The sequence below is a fragment of the Falco punctatus genome (assembly GCF_963210335.1).
Source record: "Falco punctatus genome assembly, chromosome: 4".
In the NCBI taxonomy this organism is placed as follows: domain Eukaryota; kingdom Metazoa; phylum Chordata; class Aves; order Falconiformes; family Falconidae; genus Falco; species Falco punctatus.
In genome coordinates this window covers 14,645,278-14,657,277 of record NC_137583.1, presented here as the reverse complement: position 1 = coordinate 14,657,277, position 12,000 = coordinate 14,645,278, and the positions used below count along the sequence as shown (strand labels likewise).

Here is a 12,000-nt window from a genome sequence, read left to right as displayed (position 1 = left end):
CTCCTCGCTGCTGGGGGGGTGAGGAGCAGAGAAGCCCTTGGCGCTCTGTAAGCGCTGCCCAGCAGTAACAAAAACATCGGTGTGTTACCAACGCTGCGTCCAGCACAAAGCCAAAGCACAGCCCGTACCAGCTACTGTGAAGAAAACAAATGCCATGATCCTGATAACTACCCCAGCCAAAACCAGCACAGCAGGGCTGGTGAAAACCTATCCCATGTTTCTTGGGTCAAATTCTCATTTTATTTAAAGCAGCAAAGTTACTCTGAATTCAGTTTATCTGTGCAAGATAACAGCCTTTTTTTGAAACAGCCAAAAGCTAGACCTTGATGCTAAAATTGCATCAGTAGAGAAGCATCCATGTTCATTAAAGTATACTTCGTCCTCTTTACAGCATACGCTGGTGGCACTCCTCTTCTTGAGGCTTGCTCCTTCATTTGTTAATCCACTTGGCCATTTGCCCTACTTATCTGTGTAATATAACTCAAAATATAATGTAACATGCTGCTTCAGGAGCTGAAATGCTAACAGGGAGCTCAAAACTCCCAACTCATAGCATGCTGCAACATAACAAGAAGGTCCCAACTTGGTTGTTTTCAAGCAAAAATCTAACTTTCATTCTGAGAAAAGGTAGTTTTTCCCTGTTGTTGATCTAAATGCCATAAGCAACATGAATGCTAATATCACAGATACACAGTGATTATCAAACTCTCTAGGTGTTACATTAAGTATGTTGCCAACAGCATGTTTTTGTCTGGAAGGCAAACTCATTTTGCGAGACTTTTTTCTTTTATGGCTGAAAGATTTTCCGTTATTACATTAAAAGTGTACAATGATGATCCAGTAACAAGAGCATGACAAACAAGAGCATAGCCCTTTGCAGAAGCTATCAGTACAAATTAATGACACGGGCAGAAACACCAGGAGAAAAGTTCAGCTATCAAAATAGTTATCTAGCCCCTGAGTCTACCTAGCAGTGTTAAAATAGCTTATTATCCCTTTTGTAGGATATCTATTTGTGAAAAAAATTAAATTTCTCATTCCTTAAAAATGGATTATTAATAACAACAAGCACATCCTTGCCAACGAAGTCCTGCCTGTGTAATTCATGTGGAGAAGCAACTCTGCAAGGTGCTTCAGCCTGGTGCAGGCACTGATGGCAACAGGGCAGAGCTTGTATCTGCAGCCACATGTGCACTTCAAGGGCTTTACTGAAACAGACATCCCAGACCACGCAGCTCATCCAAGCTCCTGCCTCAGTGAGTGCGGGGCAGCAGACAGACAGGCAGCAGCTCCCCACCTCAGCAGACAGCAACAGACAGGGAGAAACCAAGCCCTGACCTAGCCAGGCAGATAACATGGCCAGGGCACCCTAGCAAACAGCCGGAGGCACTCCTCAACCCTGGGACAGAGGTGTCGAGCTGGCACAAAGGTCAGCCCCTTCCTCCAGGGCCATTGGCCCGACAATGATGCCCAGTTTGCAATAAGAGGACTAACTCTATTCCCCAAACTGAATCTAGTTAGAATTAAATGCAAGCAAGCCTGTACCACTTTCCCCAGAAGCCACAGCAGTGCTGGGCAGCTCACCCTTTTTTGCAATTTCCACAAAGAAACGTTATGTTCAGGGAGGAGGAGAGACCCTCTGTGCCCCTGCAGGGTTCCCACTGCCACCAGACCTGCCCACAAGGTGAGTCTAGCAAAAGCACATCAGAGCATCGGTGTGTAACTCTCCAGCAAGAACAGGGCAGGGCAATTTTTTTTTTTTTTTTTTTTTTTTTGAAGCTGTGACAAAACAAACATATTCAACAGATACCGAAGCGAATACCTCTTTGGAAACCTAACTGGCAGACGTCTGGGTCTTCCTAAGTGGATAATTGATCACAAGGCTATGCCAGTGATGTTATGGTAATGAAACAAAAAGGGAACTGGGATTTAAGGATTTCAAATAAGCCTGTCAAAAACATGTAATAATACTGTCAGATCAATTTGCTGTCAAATACAGGTGTGATGTGATGAATCCTCAGAGTTCTTAGTAGATTGTATTATTGAAGCACTAATTTAAGAACACCTTCTAGGTAATAAATTACAATAAATCAAACTTTAAAACTTGAAAGCATGCACCAGAAGACATACAGTGTATGATATGAGAAAGACAAGTAAATTTAAACCATATTCATAGGCTGGAATAAAGCAAATCCAATTGCTTTAAAAAGATAATGATCAAAGCCTAGTTTTGTATGAAATCAATAGATTTTGCAAAGTTATAAGGAAAAAACGTGCTAAATGCTTCTGTCCCTCACCCTCCTGTGTTTTCAGTGCAAGCATAATCAAAGGTGAGAAAGGAGAGCAAGAGGATGACATGACCTCACAAAACACAGTGGTCAGTCCTAAGTATTGCACAAATACAACAGGGAGGCATTTTTAAAAGAAACAGTTTTCCGTAAGAAAAATTCAGTTTCTGTTAACAGCATCATTTAATCAAAAAACAAAAATATCTTAGGCAGTGCCAAAATGCTATATGCTCTCCTAAAGGAAAACATCTGATTTTTATTTCAAAAGTGTGGGGTTTTCATTAAAAGGATGTTAACGTCTTCAAATTTACCCCAAAGCGAATATGTCTATAGCTCACAGTCCATAATTTACCTGTTTCTGTCTTTCAGCACAAAAAATAGGGATGGGAAGAGAAATCTTGGACCAGTCACAGCTTGGACCAGATGGGAAGAATGCCATCAACCGAGTTTACTGACAGCACAAAACAATTAGGACAAGTACTTAAACTTGTCTTAATTACTTAAGTACTTAAACTACTCAAACAGGATGCAGCCAACCAGCAGGACAATATCATTCTTTATATTGCCTTAGTGCCTGTCATGGTTTAACCCCAGCCAAGCCCCGCACAGTTGCTCACTCAGTCCCCCCAGGTGGGATGGGGTGAAGAGAAGACTAAAAGTGAGTGAGAAAACTCGTGGGTTGGAGATTAAGGCAGTTTAATAGGTAAAGTAAAAGCCACACACAAACACACACACAGCAAAGCAAAGCAGGGAATTCATTCACCGCTTCCCATGGGCGGGCAGGTGCTCAGCCATCGCCAGGACAGCAGGGCTCCAGCACGTGTAACGGTTACTTGGGAAGACAAACGCCATGATGCTGAACATCCCCTCCCTCCTCCTTCTTCCCCAGCTTTACATGCTGAGCATGATGCCATATGGTATGGGACATCCCTTGGGTCAGCTGTGTCCCCTCCTGACCCCTTGTGCCCCCCCAGCCTCCAGCTCTGTAAGCGCTGCCCAGCAGTAATGAAAACATCGGTGTGTTATCAACGCTGCGTCCAGCACAAATCCAAAGCACAGCCCGTACCAGTACTATGAAAACAGTTAACTCTACCCCAGCCAAAACAGCACTGTGACAAAGAAAGAAAAAGTACAATTGATTATTGGAATGGTAGCTAGCAGAGATCAGGGAATAAATGAATTGCATCTAGATCAGTGGAAAGAAGTTTCAGCAGCCTTCAGCAAAGGCCTTCCAGGAAGAGATGTTTCCTAAAAGCAGATTATACCTCAAGCTCACAAATTATGAGATTATTGCTCCTATGTTTTCCTAGTCAATCCATTTTGCAATTAGAGCCAATTTTAAATTCTAAAAGAAAAAAAGAAAATACTGATACCTACCCTCTCCCACTTCTCAACACATTCATTATCACATAGCATCTCTGCAGCAGGCATTGTAGTTAAGGGGAGAAAAATAGCGTGAACAGAGTATTTAATGTATTTTTAATACCTTTTTAACACAATTGAGCACCTGGAGTCCAGGATCCAGCAGGATGTGGCCAGCTAGCACTCTCCTCTGAAAAGGGATCATTGATTGCTTTACACAGGGGAATATTCTTCCAGCACAACAGGAGAATTCAAGCTGGAGCCTAGCAGTTAACATTCCGCTACCCAGGGATCAGAATCAGCAAAATATTTCCTCTATTACATTTTAAATAGGTTTTCTTAGAGAGAAAGAGACAGAGAATATTGTATTTCTCTGCCTTTGATGAAGCTCCTTTCCCAGCATTTGCCTCAGGTTTTCCCTTTAGAATTTGGGTCATAAGAAGCTTTGCTGACTTAACTTTCTAGTGCAGTATATTTTCCTCTGAAAAGCAGAGCCCGAGAGCCAGGTCAGTATTACAGCAGCGCTCCTCTTCCTGCTCCGAGCTGGAACTGTTCCACAAAGATGTGTAGATACCCAGTTTCTGTCAGGGCTTGCACTTAAAATGCAGTCAGTTCTCATTTCTCACATTACCATCTCAAATGGGCAGAAAAGGACAACTAAACCGGCAATCAGCTTCCAAAAAAAGAAGGTCAAAATAGACTCTCTCACATGAAGAGCTGCCGGCTGTCATGAGAAGGCCATAATAGCTGCAGCCAGCGGAGCAGTGCATTTAATGTGCTCACAGTAGACCTGTCCCAGGGGTCTGAGCATGAAAAGCACATCATTGAAGGTGCCTCCGAACAGATCTAGCCCCCACGCAGTTCTGCATTGCTGACTGAAGTTATGCACAGAATCTCACACAAATGCATCACCCACATGAAGAATTTCTGTTGTTTTTCTTAAAACCACACCACAGTGCAAAACTACACACAGATGCCTGTTTAGCAGGCACCGAGACCAGCTTCCCTCAAACCTGGCCACAGGGCACTCCCAAAGCTGAAGGGCCACAGAGAAGCGAACACAACGACACTGGACATTAGCAAACAGCAGGCATGAACCACACCAGAGTATGGGGATACTCCAGGTAGGTAATGACTCCACATCATCTACACAAAAAAAAAAAAAAAAGAGACATGACATTTTTCCCTTGGCTGGAAGCACCATCTCTGATGAATAAGACACCCTGTATGAGAGGCTGAGCTTCAGTTCAGCCAGTAAGAAATTCTGGTGTTCAGCAGTTTGACAAAAGAAAGGATTAAATGGAAAATAACCCCTTCCTTGTTCCTGGCTAGAAAGCATGAAATCAAAACAGATCTCTGCTTTGCCTGTTTACCGAACACAGGATTAGCCGGTGCCCCGTGTTGTACCAAACAGCACTTAGTCTAAATTTTAGGAAGCTTAGTGTTGTCACAGGCTTCATCAAGAATTAAAAGTCAATATCTGTATCCCTCTCCCCACCCAGAAGGTGAATTGATATTGAATTGATGCCTTCTGCTGCTGCAACAAAATAAACCCCTAAAAAACAGGAGTAAGTGGAAAACAGTGCTTTTTACTGGTTGTGATGTTTTCAGTTAACTAGGTTCTGCCTGTGGCTGTCCCCCTGCAGCACATGCACACCGGGGGAAGCGCTGCACTACTCCAACCAATAACTTTTAGGAAATGGAAAGCTGCGTCTGTTTAATAGATGTTTCCAATTTCTTACATCACCATCAGTATCTATTTTAGTCACTTGACAGGTTTTCTATAGCTTCTCAGGCCCAAGCAGATTTCAAACCCATTTGGTAATGTCCATGTGACTTCAAGGTTTAATGATTCGTTATTTTTTAGACCTGAAAGCATGAGAACATGCTAATTTATTTTTTTTTCCTGCATGGGCTTAGTGGTTTCCTTCTGGTTTATTCACTCTATGTATCATTAAAAAGAACGGCTGACAATGAAAATAAAAAAAAATCTCAGTGAAACATACACAAAAGAGACTTCTTTAGTTTAAAAACTATTATAAGCACTCTACCTTTTATAACCTGCAGAATTGTTTACAGGAGTAATAGTCCTCCATGCAGAATACCCTCTCCAGGAATATTAGGCTAGTGAAACCTCACCACTATATCCTTAGACAAAACTCACATGCACACATAAACGTTTGACACATGCTATAAGATTTTGAGCCTTGTTCCTGCTCCTGCTAATTATTAAACAGAAAAAAAAAAAAAAAAAGAAAAAGAAAAAAGAAAAAAAAGAAAACCAAACAACAAGCCAGCAACATGCCACCTTCTGAGATAATTAGTCAGCAATCTGTAGCGCTCTGGGTGAGTTCTGTAATGATTTGTCTAAGGAATGCTTTTAGCTACAACCTAGGCAATGCCACAAATGCTGAGAGTGTCCCACATATCTGGAAAGTTCTTCCACAGCTGCTTCTAGATCCGCACACCTCACTGGAGTTTGCTTTATACCCAAAGGCCTTTTCTGTGACATCAAAGCCAGGAGCGGTCCACCAGGTACCACCTTGCATTTCTTTTTTTCTGCTCCACAGAAGCAGCAACCACCGAGCCACCTTGCTCAGCAGGCACGTTTTGCAGGGACTAATCTTTTCAAGAGTAAGCAGGAAAGAGCTACTTTCTAGATATCCTCTGAGAAATGTTTCCAGATCCCCTGCCACAAGTCATCCTGGCAAATAAAATATTTTTTTTTTTTAAAAAAAAAAAAGAAGATTTCTTCCTTCTTACAGTTTTCAATGATGATTGTTGCTGGCACATAGTCCAAACACAGGGCCAGACACCTGTTCCAGGATTTCACTACATACACACCAGAATTTAACTAGTATTTGCTGCTTATCCACAACTGCCAGACCTTGGAGAAGGAAAGATGGCTGGAGGAATTAATCCAGAGTTTCCTTTCTCCCCATCTTTGCTGTTATATATGGAAGAAGGAGAAATCTGGAAAAAGAAGAATTAGAGGACTGTGACATCTCTGGAAATGTGGTGTGTTTGGCTGAGTTGGCACTAGTCAATACTTGCCTTTAACCAGCTCAAGCCTCTCACATTTTTCTAGGGCCAAGAAAGCACCAGAAGTTGCAGGGGGAGAGTTCAGAGGGCTTCGGGTGGGCAGCCTGGCCCCACAGGGACACGGGTAAGCATTGGGCCACAGCCAGTACCCCCACCCTGCGCCCCTCACAAGCCACCCGCTGCCTCCTGCATCTGGAGAGAGCAGGCGCGGTGCTAGATGGCACGGATGCACGGGGTACAGGTCAAGCCAGGGAGATGATGTTCTTCTAAAGGGATTATTTTCCAAACAACCATTAACATCTGCTCCTTCGTGAGCAATGCCTTTGGTGTCTTGGCAGCAAAAATACACCCACCGTTAAGATGCCTGCAGTTTCCCCCTCAGTATTTCAGCTTCTGCATGACTCAGGAGCTGGGCAAGGGTTTTTTTCCTGCCACAGGAATCAGGATTGGGAGTTGAATGCACCAGGAGCAAAGGCAAGATACACACTGGCCTGGGGGACACGGAAAGGGAAGGAGGAAAGCATTTCAATCAAACCTTCCCTAATTTGAAGGGAATGTACTGGTTTCAGTGCAGGTAGGGAGGGATTTTGAGCAGAGGCTGGGCTGACATTTCCTCAAACTGCTGTCACGCATTGCTTGTAGGAATTGGAAAAACTGCAAGTGGCCAGACCCAAAGGCGCCTGGTCCGAACGATTTCCATCGTCACCAGGGCTGAGTGTGTCGCGTGGCTCTGGCGGGGGAGAAACCCACTCACACAAAGACATTAACATGCTGAATACGCCGCAGCTAAATGGCCTCATTCAGCCCAGAATGAAGAAGCAGTTTCAAAGAATTTAATGACTGATTAATATTCATTTAATAATTCTTGCCTAAAACTGCAGCAAATGATTTTAAATTATACCGTTTGGGAGACAGCAGACTCAGTTCAACAGGAACTGAGCTCAGACTGTGCAAGTCACTCTCTGGATTATTTAGCTCTTCCTTGCCTTGCCAGGTGACTGGCAGATGTCTACCTTGCCTTTCTTTCTCTACTTGTTTCTGCCTTGTTCTCTCTTCTTCTTTTCTTCTTTGTTTCTTTTTCTTTCCGTGGTTGTTTTGAAATGCATGCGGCTCTAACAGGATACCTAGAGGAACTGGCTACCAGAGTGAGTCAATGGCCCTACTGTTCTCAAAAACCTTTGGAGACAGCAGGCTGCTGCAAACCAAGAAGGACAAGCCATGCTTGATTTGCTGCCAGCAGACTCCAAAGGGAGCAATAAGGAGAGCATGCAGGGTAGAAAACAGATCTGAGCTAGCAAGCAGCACAGCTTGGGTCTGCTCATGCTCTGCAGGAAGACTTGGATTTTAATGGCATTTTAAAAAAAATGCAAAACTAGAACAAAAATTAAAGTCTGAGGGGTCCCTTAGCACCCACCACTCAGCAGTCTTAGGACAAAAACCTGCACCCTCCGGTCCACAAGAAAGTCAAGGGAAAAACAAAGCAACAAAATCCACATTATCTTAACTTCAAATCTGTCCTTGGGGACATGGGTCAGTGCATTGTACAAGACAGGAAAGTCAAGCTCTTTTACAAAAAACAGAGCAGCAACCTCCAACACAATCGCCTTCACCCAAAGCACACACCAAGCCCCAGTGCCCCACACAAACTCCAGCACAGGCACAACAAAGGGGTGTCCAACACTATCTCTGGAGGCCAGGGAGCCAGAACACTACAAACAGAGCCTATAGGCACAGCAGTATAGAGGTGCCCCAAACCCAACACCTCACCCTCCCACTGAAGCAAAGCCCAGACAAGAGCCCAGGCACCGAGCAGTCCGCCCTGCTCCCATCTCTGCCTCCAAATGCAAGAAAGCTGTCGAGGTGCAAAAGCAATGGTGCAGCAGCCCCTCAAATCCCAAAGAACACTCCCTCTCCTGTTCTCCCCATGACCCCCACCAGTGTGGACAAGCATCACCTTTTTGTTTGTATACTCTGCCCTGTCAGCATGCTCCCCCATATCCAGAGCCAGCCCTGCCCATTAGAGCCTGGCACCCAGCCGGATGGCACCTTCACCTGAACCTTCTTCAACACACCTCTATCTAGACAACCACAACTCCTCCTTTTCAATTTCAATTTTTATTGATTTTTGAGGCACTCGTTTCTGAGATGTATGGTATCATTGGATTATACTGTTTAGCAATTTATTTGTGTCTCTCTTTATGGGCTGGATTGATTCTTTTTTCCACCAAGCCTCAAAGGAAGATGCTGCCACTGTTGTTACTTGGCTATCACAGCAGCTCACGTAGCCCTGAACTATTAGGCAGTGCTGCTCCAAGAAATTTTGTGCTGAGGTAATTTGGAGACTAAATCGAGTTTTATCACTGAATGAGGTTAGTGTATATTAATGGGAAGGCAGAAGTTTGCACTGAATCATTAATGTGGATAAATGGAGAGCACCTGTTTAATACTTTATACAGCAAGCGCTAATAATGCCTGAAAACGGTGGGGAAATATTGCAAGTTGTGTTTAAACACAGTAGAGAAGGAGGCCTAATTTGACCTGTTCTGGTACATTAGCTCTGACTATACAGTGGGACCCTTCGTTAGCCTGAGCCATCTCTCCATGCTGCCCTGTTGTATTTCAGTGTCCAAGCCCTCACTTTCAGCAATGTTTAGGAGTTCCTGCACCTCAACAAAACAAACACAGATGCAGCTGGGACAATACATATTTGAAGGAAATTGCTGCAAACAAACATTTCCAGGCACTTGAAATTTAAAATAATTTTTTAAAACAATGGAAATTAACTAAAAAAAAAATAACAATTAGAGACAAGTGTGACTGCCAGAACCTGACCATCAACTACATGCAAAATGATTTCCATACAGGCTCACGCATACATCAGTTAGGTTGTTCAGAAGTGCTCAGAGATACTGTGACCTTTGTGTGCTGAGCAAGAAGCAAGTCTGGGCTGTACAGCCTGAACCGTCAGTCTAACACCCAGCACTTTCAGAAACCTCTCTGTGAATGAATGCATGGAAAGCATGAACCTAGAGAGGGATGGACAAATGCAGAGCATACTTCTGCAGCTGGTTTAATTGGCCAGAGCAATGCAACACACGGAGCATTCATACATTTTACATGCAGGAAGAAATTCAGTAATAGTGGATGCATTTGCCTGCGCTGGGGAGCACACCACAGCTCTGATGCTGTCAGAGTTTACAGAAGTCCTGCAGCAACAGGCACAATCACTGCCAAGCAACTGTCAGCCCAATTATTCCAAGGTAATTCACACTAAGCAAGCAAAGCGAAGGTACATTATCAGAAGCAGACACACAGGTCCAAGGTCACTTGCTACATTAAGGAACGCGCAGTCTCTGTGCACAGGAGAGAGCTGCAAGATGTTGGGATTATAGAGAAAAACTGAAGTGTGCTTACTGCTAGCAAAAGTAACATGGTAGTCTCTATTTCCCAAGCTAAAACAACTGCTCAAAGCTTACCATTAACCTCCCGTAACAGTAAGAATGAAGCTCAGCAGTAGCCACCAGCTGAAGAAGCAGAGACCACAGCCAATTATAAACCAGCACCTGCTAGGCAGCTCCCCCAGGTGTGAAAAGCAAGCCCTGGAAAAGCAAACTGGGGTAAAGGCTCCAGGAAAATGGAAGTCCTGTGGTAGGATAGTTTAAAAAGGACTAGTAAGTCAAAGAGGTACTGTTTGAATAGGGATGATCCATGCTGTTAGAAGAGCTTAAGTTCCCTTTAAAGCAACTAAATGAAAAAGCCAATATGTGAAAAGAGTCCCCATAACCCAGCAAAGGCTAAGCACAATAAAATATTGGCCACAGGTGAGCTGGGTATGATCTGCCCTTCTCCAAATACAGCTGATAAATAAGCAGCTGATAATTAGCTAATGAAAGGGCTCTCACTATCAGAGACCATTTGCTTCTTTGTTGCCATACTGGTCACAAAGCTTCTGGTCAGCGCGGAGCCCTTTGCAGGAGCCCTCAGCACTCTACTTTCTTCGTATCCTTAGCACCGCCTTTACTAGGCTACATTTCCAATGGAGTGCAACGTTACTAGTTCCCATGATATGTTTTACAGTTCCTAAAATTCTTCTACTACTGCCTTCTACACCTTAATAGGACATGGAAAGCCTCAGGTACCTCCTGATCTCATCTGGGTGCAACTGGTGCTCTGTTCCTGCAGGCAAGGCAGGTGGGTGCTGCACTGTTTCCAAAGCACAGTTTGCAAACCGATCTTCTGAGTAGAACAGGAATGCTCTGCAATGTTTAGTATTCATTAGCCTAAGCAAGCATCAGGAAAGCAATTAGTGTGAAGCTGATTTGGGGGCTGAGCTTGAGGACAGGGAGTTTGTCTGTCACAATTGCAACTGGAATTTCAGGAGAGTTTTCTGAGCTGACAAATCTACAAAAAAAAAAAAAAAAAAAAAAAGACATTTGGCGAGCAGGCTTTCAGAGACGCATAGGCTAATATCTGATGCTCCTATTTGATTTCTCCTCTAGGATTCAGGCATATCTCAAGTATCCCCAGCGTTTTGTATGATATTTCATTGCAGGCTTCTCTGGCTGCAGTTATAGCAGGTTTGCTTCTGCATTAGAGCTCTACCTGGCCTGCACAAATTGAACACACTGCTGGGAGCCCTCATCAAGAATCTTTAGCAGAAGGCTAAAACTGTGGGGCACCGTGGTAGCATCCTCTTCCAGCCAAGGAAGGAGGGAAACACAGAGCTGCGAGCAAGTCTAGTGGGGACAGTGATTCCCTCTTGCTCTGCTCCATGCTCCCCACTGGCACAGAAACCAATGAGACTGTTCCAGGGAGAGAAATAGGGAAGGAATACACCTAGATCCACGTAGGCTACTTAATGCACATTGTGGCTGCTAAGTCAGTTATTTGTATAACTGTCCTACTGTATATTTGTCCTACAGTTAAGTAAGCTAACCACAAGTGTGATCAGCAAGAGACATGACGAAAGGCTGTGATTACCTGCAGGGAAATAGCGATCCCAGCCATGCTAAGAACTGCACGGTACCTGCAGTGAGCACCCCACAGCAGCTGTGAACCTTTGCAGCTACCGAGGGCCTGCTTGGGGGGCTGCTTCCCACTGCAAACTCCCCTACGATCAGAAAATTCAGTCAAATTTAGTTTCTTAGGAATAAGGCATTTAGCTCAGCTGCAATTCACAGATCAAGTCATGCAGCTGAAGACCTACCAATTCATTGGCTTTTCCAAGTAATAAGCTTCAGATATCATCATACTTTGCTGAATGCATTTCACAGAGTGAATTCTGAAATGTAAAGTCAAAGCCCTGCTG

General features: G+C 44.0%; 1 long non-coding RNA gene across 1 annotated transcript in view; it reads right to left on the bottom strand.

Moving 5' to 3' along the window:
- LOC308062056 overlaps positions 1–10,707 on the bottom strand; it is a 92,223-nt gene extending 81,516 nt beyond the window's left edge. Inside the window, exon 1 of the long non-coding RNA XR_013927454.1 lies at positions 3,264–10,707. This is a non-coding gene — a long non-coding RNA (uncharacterized lncRNA). The remainder of the gene's footprint in view (positions 1–3,263) is intronic.
- Positions 10,708–12,000: the final 1,293 nt, after the last annotated feature.